General features: G+C 43.5%; 2 long non-coding RNA genes across 2 annotated transcripts; both read left to right on the forward strand.

Moving 5' to 3' along the window:
- Window positions 1–726: 726 nt before the first annotated feature.
- On the forward strand, window positions 727–3,008 carry LOC113008839 (uncharacterized). The gene is made up of 6 exons (XR_003270067.2): window positions 727–859; window positions 1,669–1,902; window positions 2,000–2,111; window positions 2,427–2,515; window positions 2,628–2,788; window positions 2,952–3,008. It is a non-coding gene; the product is annotated as an uncharacterized LOC113008839 (long non-coding RNA).
- A 224-nt stretch (window positions 3,009–3,232) lies between these two features.
- On the forward strand, window positions 3,233–3,945 carry LOC145421565 (uncharacterized). The gene is made up of 2 exons (XR_013902951.1): window positions 3,233–3,346; window positions 3,734–3,945. It is a non-coding gene; the product is annotated as an uncharacterized LOC145421565 (long non-coding RNA).
- Window positions 3,946–12,114: the final 8,169 nt, after the last annotated feature.

Here is a 12,114-nt window from a genome sequence, read left to right on the forward strand (position 1 = left end):
CCGATGTCTGAGGGCGTATGCCACTGGCAGGGGAAGTGGTGGGGGGAGATAGGCCTCCATACCTTAGAGGGCCTGAGATGTCCCCAGAGAGGTGGCATCTGATACCCAACCTGACATATAGACACAGACATACAGGCACACACAGATACAAACATCCATTCCCACCCTCATGCTCTCATATGCAATTACTCAACACTCAACCAACGTGGAGACAGACATAGAGAGACACTGTACACACAATCACACTCCCCAAGCGTACTCTAAGAACCGGGTCTAGGTACCCCGACTCCGCAGCAGCAGGGAGGCCCCACACTCCAGACCCCAGTCGAACGGCCAACTCCTCCTCCCGGCCCCCCGCTCCAGCAGGTCGCAGAGAACGGGGGTGTGAGAAGACTCCAAAACCTCCCTCCGCCTGCTCATATGTAGTGTTGATGCATATCCCAGATAGCAAGGAGACATTGAACAGATGTTGATTTTCCATCTGAACCATCAGAATCGTCAGGATTGAAATGTCAACACAAAACCAATGTTGAAACAACATTGAAATACTGATGAAACCTGACACTGACATTGAAATAACATTGATTCACTGTTGTTCTGTCATCTTTGATTGTTGATCTATGTATAGTTGACAAGGTGACAACAATCACGTTGAAAAACCATCGATTTATGGTTGAGCGGGAAATTAAAGCTGCTACCACTTGGACTATTCCGCAGCACCCCTATCACATTGGTACATCCCTCCAGGTAACCATTGTCTTGTACAGTAGAGCGGGACATTAGATTTACTCTCAGCGGAATTGACCGGAGAAGGTATAAGTTCATGCACTGCACTGGCCTGCACCACGATTAGTATAAGGTAAGAATGAATGACTTTTGTTCTATTCGTTATTTCCACGGTTGCATTTGAATAACAGTAAAAAAAACAAAACAAACTTGTTAATGTAAAGTTTCGGATAAAATGTGGGAGCCCGAAATTGTGTCTACTTTCTTCTTACAATCCGGCAACAAATAAATTGCACTGCAAACAAAGTCTATCAACAAAGAAAACATTTTCATACTTTTCCGTTATATTTCCTTACAAAGCTAGCTTTAACGCTTCGAGGGTTCCTTTGTTCTTGCCGTCGCCTCGGCGCTTGACCCAGACTTTCGCTCTGTAGTTGCTTTTTAGCATAGTACTACAAAAATTTTTAAATCTGTGATATATGATTGATAAACGTAAAGGTAACTGTATAAATGTGTTCAATGACTTTGTTACTTTTAATGATTGGAGAGCACCCGCTTCGATTCGCACTCAATTCAAACTTTACGCTGCACGCTCACCTAACTTGCGTTTGCACCTTTTGTCCACACGTAAACTGCGTTTAGCATTTACGTGTGGACGAGGAAGACGGAGAAAACGCAGCGTCAAAGGTGTGCGCCTATTTTGACGCCACACTGTGCGCCAAGTTTTTGTCTCGGTGCCATGAATTCCTACAATGGCAGACTTAGACAAAATACTGTTAATGTTATTATCTTCAGTGTTTAAATGCTTACATATACGGGTTTGCTTGTAATTGTTGCCTATATACATTTTAAGCTATTATTTATTATTTAGTTCAATCAATAGATCAAGTTTTGTAGTGACTATGAAATATATTGTAATTATCTGTTTCCTGTTTATCCTAGACAGGGCAAAAAAGGACTCCAAATTAAAAAAAAGATAAAAATGAAAGACTGGTGCATTGTTCAGCACTGGTGGTACAGAAATAGTCCCTAGTTCATGGATAAATGGGGAGAAATTGTCATGGCCTCCATATCCTCCGTGAGACACATTCAGGATCCACGATGCAGTAAAGAGGAGAGTTCATCCTGGTTCAACATGGCTCACCTATGCACCAGTCCGACTTCTAATAAGCCATGGTGGGTATCATCTGGATTGGTGTTGTATAAATGTAACAATAACAAGTTTTTCATGTCCTAATTTATGTCTGGCCATACATTGTGTTTGTACTTCCAGACACATTTCACAAAGCAGAACGCAGTCTTCAGAAATATCTAAGTGAACACTGTGATACGTCTGACCTTCAGTCCGAAGCTGAAACTCAGACCAGTCATAAAAGAAAGCACAAGTAAAACTTTTTTTGTTTCACAAACATATCTTTGATTGCTAAGAATTGATGATCTTGTCTTTTGTACATATCTGTGGTGCTTGCATACTGCAATATCACCACATAATATAGTCCAAAAAGTGGAAGCTTGTAAACTTTTTATAAATGCAAAGCCGTGTACACTTGTGCACTTCAAAAATTCCTTGTATACTGTACCTTCTTGCACATCTCCGTTTCCTGTGTGTGTTGTTATAAATTAAACTGTAACTTTAGGAAAAAATGTTCCAAAAGCACATTTGTAATTACTTATGACCGTTTTCAACTTTTTTTCTTTAGACCAAATCCCCTGTACACATATAGTGACTCAGAGGATGAGCAGCCCACAAAGAAATGGTTTCCCCAGGCCCCTCGAGTGAAAATACCAGGTAATAAAATACTGTCTAGTGTCTTTGTACATATCTGTGTGTGACACAAGGAAACTTTTGACAAGTTGTCTGTATTCTTAAATACTTAAAAAAATTTATCTTTTTCTGTCAGACCTGACGAGAGCTGTTAATGAACTCCGTGAGGAGGTCAGAGCCATCCGCAATGAATCGGTAGATGCTGGGGTACTGCCTCTGGATTTGCCCTTGCACAACATTGAGGAGCTAAACAATGCAGAGCCAGCTCTTCAATCACAAGAGGCAAATAAGGCAATGGTAAGTATATAAAGGTTATATACACTTTGTAACTATAAAGCGTAATAGCTGTCAGATGTGATTTAAATACATAACAACGGCTTGTTGATTAAACACACAAGCACTTGCATACACATTTAAGACATGAGACACGCTAATTCCATCTCTTAAAATGTGTCTATAGGTGAGACGCTTTGCCTTGATTGGAAGAACCACACTGGAGGTGCGAGTCCGCCGTGTAATGGCTTATAATAATGATAATAATAATAATAATAATAATGGATACTTTATTGATCCCCATGGGGAAATTACTTGTTTTTCTCTGCATTTGACCCATTCACTCAGTGAAGCAGTGGGCAGCCCACTAAGCAGGCGCCCGGGGAGCAGTGTGTAGGGACGGTACCTTGCTCAGGGGTACCTCAGGGTAGCCGTTAAGTGGATTCGAACCGCCGACCTTCCGAATCCATGCCATTACAAACGAGCTGGCCTCGGTACTAAACTGGGCAGGGAAAAAAACCAAGGACCAGACAAAGCAAAAAATGGCATTTAAAGATACAGCGCTCTGCAAATGCATATTTGGTAAGTTTTACTGTTTTTTTGCTATATTACTTTGTCTTTCTTAATAACAAGACTTTCATGTCCGGTTAATCTGGAGATGGAGTCTTTGGTCTTTGGCTTGTTTAGTCCTCGGGTTGTAGTTTGTACAGCCCGAGGACCCCATGTTTATTTTGTTTTAAAGGATACACGGCACACCATGCTAAGACTTATCACTTTTTCCGCTCATAGCTCTTTGGGAATCAAATGCGGCAGTTTGCAGATTTACGCCTGGTGACTTTCATGTTTATCAGCCTAGGAGTTTACATACTTTCTCCCCGCTGAAGACAGTTAACAAGAGCTTATTCACGTGCTCTAATTCACTTTTTTTGTTTGTGTGTGTGTGTGTGTGTGTGTGTATTTTTGTCCTAGATGGCCTGACGCAGCAGTTAGGGGCAAACTCTATGTCCGAGTTTGTCTTTGCGCAAGCAGTGCAGAAATGGCTCCGATACGCCCCAGATCGTTTGGGTGGTGCAGGACGCACATCATGCATCCCCATCCCAGAGTAAAAAATTACAAACTTCTGTGAAACATATAAATGTAAATAGGAAACTGTCTTTTAATAAAGTATTTAGCAAACGAAACATGACTATTGACCTTTTTTTTTTCTCTGTTACATCACATGCAATGCTTTCTTATTTTAGGATATTAATATTGACATGATACATTGTGAGACATTTGGTTTTTTTTTTATAAAGGGTGTCCAATTTAAGGAATAAGTACAATTATGTGTTTAGGTGGTTTAAGTATTGATGGAAACATGCAGTAGTTTAGTATTGGTTAAAATACCTATAAAGAAAGGTAGATTTCCAGTCATGATTTAACTGTTGTTTTAATAAAAAGCAACTGTGCGAAAGAGGTGGAAAATCAACACCATAGCTCAACAGTGTTTCAATATCAGAATCTGACATTGTTTCAATGTCAACAGTATTAGAAAATACAACGTTGAATCAATGTCAGGTTTCAACATTGATTCAACATCAAAACCTGACGTTGTTTCAACGTTAAAAAAGGGTGCAAGAGTGACGTTAGGTCAACGTCACACTTCAACGTTGATTCAATGACACAGCCTGATATTGACTCAACAGTGTTTCAATGTTTCCTTGCTATCTGGGATGTGTTCTAAGGTGCATTTAAAACCCAGGAGGGCATGGAGCTACCTGCCAGAGAGCAGCAGGTAAGCGCCCCTCCTGATAGCCCTCAATGTCTACGTGTATTTAAAATTGAGAGGTGGGCAACGACGCCAGGGGTGAGGTGTACACCCTGATGGTCTTTTGGAGTCCGTGTACCGTGCCCACCCCCAAGATCCTATATGTATGTGTTATGAGAGTGTGAGTAATGTGAATGTCTAAGTTGTGAGATAAAATTGAGGCACAAGAAGCCAGAAGGGGACAGAAGGGGGGATGCCTCCCTGCACCCTGGTGACACACCTTTACCCCAAGGCCCTGCATGTGTGGGTGATTGTGGTGGAGCGGGAAGAGGGAGGCAGCTGGAGATGGGGAGGGAAGGAAGGGAGGGGCAAGTGACCCCTCCCTGGGGCCAGCTCCCCCGCTGACCCCAGTAGGCACCCCCATACTCCACAACCCGAGGGGTTCCCCGCCAGGGAAAGGGGGCCCAGGCCCATCCGGACTGGGGCCCAGAAAGGCAGCGCCGGCCGGCCCCACAGAGCCCGGGACAGCCCACCCGACCCCACCATAGAGAAAACTGCACCCACCTCGTCATCCACTCATCTTCCAGACTACACAAGACAATAGATGCCCAGGCTGAGATCTTCCTCCACCTCTCCTGTATCTCCCCCTCCTGCAGAGTGAGTTCCTGAAGAGAGGAGAGCTCATGCAAGGTGTAACAACCCCCCCCTCGATGGCTCGATGCAGTGGCGGCACCCTGTGCCAGGGCCGGGCCCCCATACACCCACCTGCCCACAACCCCAGCAACATACCAACCAGGACCCAAGCCCCTGAGGCCCAGCCAGGGCCCCAGTCCAGAGACGGAGCACCCCCAGAACCTCACGCCCGTCCCGGACCCACCCAGGGGCAGCCAGGCTACCAGGTCAGTAACCCACGTCCGTCAGCACAGACCCTCCCCTAGCCCCGCTGCACGCAGCCACGAGGAAACCGTCACCTAAGAGCCAACAGAGCCCCTAATGGGCCATGACCGCTACCCCGGGTTGAGCCCCCCAAGGAAGATGCCCCGACGCCCTAAGCCTGTCCCTACCCCCACACCAATCACAACAGCGAAGGTGGGACCAAACTATGACCCCTCATCCCCACTAGGTGATGGAGCTAATCAAAGGAGCCCAGAGCAATTGATCTGATGTGGTGGCAGAGGCTGTATCGAGACTAATGTAATCTAATAGATAATTTCTATATTGGTTAGAATTAAGATTATTTTTATTTTTCCAGTTCACGAGGACTGTTTTCTTGGCTATGCATAGGGCAGTGAAAACCATATGGGCTATATTCTTATCTGTAGTGACATTATCTAAGCTGCCCAACAAACACACTAAAGGGGAAGTTGGAATGTTACATTTCAGACACTTTGATAAGTCTTCACATATCTCGCGCCAAAACTTCTGAACTGGTGGACAGAACCAGAGAGCGTGAATATAATTGTCTGGTGAATTAGTTTGACAGTGTGAGCAGTTGTTGGTAGACGTAAAGCCCATCTTGAACATCCGATGACCTGTATAGTGCACTCTATGTAGTATTTTGTATTGAATTAATTGAAGACTGGGATTTCTAATTAGATGAAAGGTTTTTAAGCAAATCTGAGACCAGAGGTTTAGGTCTAAGTTAACTGATAAATCCGCTTCCCATTTTGCAATAGGAAGTGATATTGATTCATCTGTTTTAGAAAGCATTCTGTATATTTTGGATAGTAATTTGGGGGTTTTAAGAGTAAGAAATTGAACCACACTTGGTGGTGTTTGTAGTTCAACTTGACCCGGTTTAAATTTCTTTTTTACTATGGATTTAATTTGTTGATATTCTAAAAATCTTTTCTTGTTGATCCCATATTGTGTAACTAGTCCGTCAAATGAAATAAATTCTGTTCCTTCTACTATATGTTCTAAATATTTGATTCCTTTACCACTCCAATCTGAAAAGTTTATCATATTATTGTTTTGTAATATGTCAGGGTTGTTCCAGATAGGTGTACGTTTGCATGGGATTAATGAAGACTCCGTCAATTTTAGAAACTCCCACCATGCTGTCAGAGAAGAGCTGATGTTGATGCTTTTAAAGCATTTATGTCGTTGGATGTTTGAGCTGATAAATGGTAGATCTGAAATCTCTAGATTATTGCAAAGTGCTTGTTCTATATCTAGCCAAGGTTCATCTAAGAGTGTATGTTTTAGCCATCCTGAGATAAACTGAAGCCTGTTGGCTAAGAAGTAGTGCTGAAAGTTAGGTAGTTCTAATCCTCCTTTATCCTTGGTCTTTTGTAGTGTTTTTAAGCTTATACGTGGGGTTTTTTTTTTCCAAGGAATTTGGACATACATGAATCTAGAGATCTGAACCAATCTTGTGGTGGTTTAGTTGGGATCATTGAGAATAAATAATTTATTTTTGGTAAGACCATCATTTTTATAGCGGCAACCCTTCCCATGAGTGATATGGGTAGACATTTCCACCCAGCCAGATCGCCTTCTACCTTCTTTAAAAGTGGGATATGGTTTAATTTAGTTCGATCTGCAAGCTTGGGAGAAACATTAATACCTAAATATTTTATATTTCCCGATTGCAGTGGTGTAGAAGAGGAATTATGGAAGGAGCAATTAATTGGAAGGACTGTAGATTTTGACCAGTTAATTGAGTAATCTGATATTCTTGCAAAAGAGTTTATCAATTCAATCACCACAGATATATTGGTTTGTGAATTTTGGAGAAAGAGTAACACATCATCCGCATAAAGGCTGATTTTATGTTCCACATTCTTGCATTTTATGCCCTTAATTACTGAATTCTGTCTAATTGCTGCTGCTAGTGGTTCAATAAAAATTGCAAACAGTGAAGGGGAGAGTGGGCATCCCTGCCTGGTGCCCCTCAGGAGACAGAAGCTGGAGGATGTCTGGTCATGTGTTCTGACACAAGCTGTTGGGGAATTATATAATATTTTTAACCAGTTAATGAAAGAGAATCCAAAACCAAATTTGTGTAAAGTTGCAAATAGAAATTTCCAGTTAACTCTGTCAAATGCTTTTTCTGCATCTAAAGAGAATATTGTAGTTTCTAGGTTTTTACTGTATGAGTAGTGTTATAGACAGTGTTGTTGTTAATGTATGTTTGGGGGCGTTGAACCCCGGAACCTTCAGAGGTTTTTCAGGGTTCTCCCTGCCGGAATGTTATGTGTGGGACAGTTTCCTGTATGTGTGCGACTAGCTGTGGTTGTTTCTAAAAGTGGTCAGTAAACGTCCTAAAACTGGCACTTGAGTTTCCGAGCATTTTTATCCTGAGGTTATAACACCTTTTTGGCGACGAGGATAAAAGCTGCAGTTTTGAGTTTTTGCTACGGATTTTGCAGTCGGACTACCGCTTCGCATCTATGGCTACGATCGGATCGCTCACGGAGTTCGCCGAGGGAGACTGCGACTGGATTGAATATGTCGAGAGGCTTGAACACTGGTCTCTGAATGCTATTGACACCCTTTTCTCAACGAGAAATCTGGGCTCGGGAGAGCCTGAGTGCCCTGGAGGGACTTTCCCTGCCGGATACACGGTGGACGGGTGGCAGAACTGGAGGATCATGTGCCTGACGGGACTGTCGATCGAGGACACTGAAGATATCTATCTATTCGGAACCATGATAACAGGGTTCATGCTGATCGGAGTTGGCTTAGCCCTGGTTTATCGGAGAAATAAGAGAGCGGAACCGGCTGTTCAAACCCCCCCAAGGCTGCCTGCTGGAATCGAAATGGAACGAGGCACAACCTCTCACAAAGAACGTAAAATGGTCAACACCTTGGAGACGCTTGCAGCTGCTGTGAAGGCTCAAAACAACACCATTGAGCGTATGAGGGGAAACATCAGAGAGAGGCCTGCTCAAAATGAGACCCTTGAGCGACAGTTGGAAAACATCGCGGAACGGATCACTGCAGTTGTGAGGTCTCAGAATCAAAAGAACGATAACACCATGGAACAGAAGTTTGATACCATCATGGGGAGGCTCGCGACTCTCCAACGGGAGATCGAGAGGCCAGTGTCAGAGTGTTAGAGAGCAGCCTGAAAAATTCTCCTGGGCTGCTCGCATGGAAATTAACAAAACCAACATAAACATTGCGGATCCCCATCACAGCGCCAGCTGCAGGCCCAAGGCTGGAGCCGAACAATCACTCCCTGATAATGACTGTGTTACGGCTATTCTTCCCATCCCATGCAAGGACACCTGGATTGGCTGGAGGACTGTTTACTTAGCCTGATAGGCCGAAGGACACTGTCTCAGCTAAACTATGGACACGCACACACACACACACACACTTACACTGATAAGCACTCACTCATCCCCCCTCCCTTTCCAACGCCTTCGATGCTTATGCCCTACCGGGGAAGATAGCAGTCAACTGGACCAGCACAGATGCTGCAGGACCGGATGCGCTGTCTACACCGGCTCTCTCTTACCCTTTACCCGCCCCTGTTGCTTGTCTTGTGTTTCTATGGTGTATTGATAGTCATGTGCTTTTGTGCTGAGGTGTTTTTTCTGTTATCAAACTGTTCTCCCACTCGGTGCTCAGTCTGAGTAGAGTTTTTTTTCTCCTCCTCTTACCATATGTAGTGTATTTTCGTTGTTTTTTCCTATCAGCCTACCTTTCTGACATGTCTGCCCAATGTGACTGTAGGGTAATTTCCAATAAACCAAGTTCAAAAAAGGGGAGTCTATGGCTGACGCGTGTTCCTGGTTTCCAAAAGAAATGCTTCCAGTTGCATTATGGTTTGAAGACTGTTTTATTTATTACAAACTGAGGATGTAACAATGAACTTCCAAAAAAAAAGGCATGAAAATTCCAAAAAATAGCAGTTATCCAATACTAGCTGCGTACACGGTCAGAAAACCGTGAGACTCCTAACCTCTCTGTCCATGCTCCTCCCCTTCCCTCTCACACAGGGTTTCATGCTACTACTGCACTTATGTAATGAATCTATGAATAATAAAACAAACATGAACTCAATCGTAAATAAAATATAAAGCAGACGTCTGGCGCTTACATTACCGGCCCCTAATTGTTCTAATAATGTATTGCCTTAGAACAATTACCACATTTTTTAACTTTACAAACTTAATATGAACCACGTTTAGACGTATCCAATGTTTAAACACATGACAAAATATTATTTATAGACAAATGAATTGTCCAATACTTTGCCAATCAGCTTTGCAAAGTATATTAAGGCTGGTTTCTGTCCATTTCCAAAAGAACAGGTGAAAAAGAATAAGAAAGAAAAGAAGGAAAGAGAGAAAGAAGGAAAGAGCCAGAGGTTGCTAGCACATGGCTCATCGTAGGGGCTTAGTCTTTACCACTAGCCCATTCAGATTCCACAAGCAGACAAATCTTGGTGATGGGTCTGTCCAAAACATTAGTCTTTGTCTTTATCCGTACTCGGCGAACGAGACCCTTCTTGTCTGGAACAGTTTTGATGATCTTTCCCATAATCCATGAGTTTCGTGGTGCACAGTCGTCCACAAGAAGAACGACATCTCCTTCTGCAAAGTTTCTTGATGCTGTGGCCCACCGCTGACGTTCCTGAAGTTGAGGTAGGTATTCTTTAGTCCATCTCTTCCAAAATAGATTGGACATATATTGCACCTGTTTCCATCTACGTCGTGAGTAGAGGTCATTCTGGTCAAACAATCCTGGAGGCAATGAAGATTTTGTTTTCAACAACAAAAGATGATTAGGTGTCAGAGCCTCCAAATCATTTGGGTCGCTTGATGCCCTGGTGATTGGTCGGCTGTTGATGATCGACTCTGCCTCGCATAAGACTGTATGAAGGCATTCTTCTTCCAGAACTTGTTCTCTCACAGTAGAATTCAGCACTTTTCGTATTGATCTTATCAACCTCTCCCATGCTCCGCCATGATGTGAAGCAGTGGGAGGGTTAAATGTCCACTTAATTCCATGCTGTTGAAATAGATGCTGAAACGGTGAAGTGTTCCAGTCAGCGATTGCTTCCTTCAGCTCACGATTGGCAGCAACAAAATTTGTCCCATTATCTGAGCGAATCGCCTTCACTTGTCCTCTCCGTGCTATGAAGCGCCGGATTGCATTTATGCATGAATCTGTGTCTAATGATGAGGCCAGCTCTATGTGTACTGCACGAACCGCTAAACAAGTGAATATAACACCGTATCTTTTTAAGATGGTTCTTCCACGTCTTACTTCGAATGGGCCAAAGTAGTCTACACCAACCCGGGTGAAGGGTGGATCATCTGGCAACACTCGCTCTTGTGGAAGATCAGCCATCAGTTGTTTCCCAACTCTCCCATGCAGGCGACGACATGTCACACACTTTGCGATGATCTTTCTAATGGCTGTGTTGGCACTTGGGATCCAAAACTTCTGTCGCAATTCAGAGAGCATGTGATTGCGCCCTCCATGCCCAGTTTCTTCATGTATCTGTTGGAGGACTAAGTCAGAAATGTGAAAGTCTCTAGACAGGATAATAGGCTGCTTAGCGATTTCCGGCATAGCTGCCCAGCTCAATCTTCCACCAACTCTCAACAGATCTTCCTGTAGTACAGGGTTCAGTTTGTATAAATGGCTGTTGCGCTTCACACTTTGTCCCTTGTGAAGAGCTGAAACCTCTTCCGAGAATTTCTCCTTTTGGCAAAATCTGACTATATCGAGCTCTGCTTGATTCAAGTCTTCCACTGAAATTTGTGTAGGCTTAAAGCTTGTCCTGAAACTGTCAATCTGACTTTGCCTCAGCTGTCGATCATTGTCAAAGCTATTCTCCACGCTGGTTACGCATAGCTCTTTACGTTTTTGACAGAGACTCCAAAGTAAGGCTTTAAGTTTCAGGAACCACGCCACCGCTCTTTTCAACTTTGTCCATGATGAGAAGTAATTTATCAGTCTCTTGAATGGAGCAACATTTTCTTCCACCTCTATTTTGTTTACTGTGGCCTTCTTGATCTCAGGATCACCAGAAGTGATTTCCGGACAATTCAATGGAGTGTTAGGCCAAAACTCTACTGGACTGCGAAGAAAATCTGACACCCACGTTCTGTTCTTCATAAATTCATCTACTGTTTGCCCTCTTGAGGCGCAGTCAGCAGGATTCTTGTCTGTGCTGATGTGTTTCCACTGTTCCACATCAGAGCCTTTCAGAATAGCTGCAACTCTGTTTGCCACAAACGTACGAAAACGCGTGGTCTCATTCCGGAGATATTGGAGCACCACCGTACTGTCTGTCCAAAAAACAGATTCTGCAAGGTTCAGTTGTAGCTCTCTTCTCAGGACACTATCCATCCTAATGGCTACTGTAGCAGCAGTCAATTCCAGACGGGGTATGGTAGGAGGCCTGAGAGGCGCCACTCTGGACTTGCCCATCATAAATGCACATTGTGTCTCATTGCTCGTGTTACGCATGAGTAGGTAGCTGACTGAGCCATATGCATCCTCACTTGCATCTGCAAAGTGATGTAGTTGTGCAAATACATCATTTCCAAAATCTTTGGGCTTGAAACATCTTGCAACTGAGAAGTGTTCCAAAGCAGGAAGGCTGGTTAACCAGTCAGTCCACCGCCTCTTTATG

This window comes from Astatotilapia calliptera, chromosome 17 (genome assembly GCF_964374335.1).
Source record: "Astatotilapia calliptera chromosome 17, fAstCal68.1, whole genome shotgun sequence".
NCBI classification, from domain to species: domain Eukaryota; kingdom Metazoa; phylum Chordata; class Actinopteri; order Cichliformes; family Cichlidae; genus Astatotilapia; species Astatotilapia calliptera.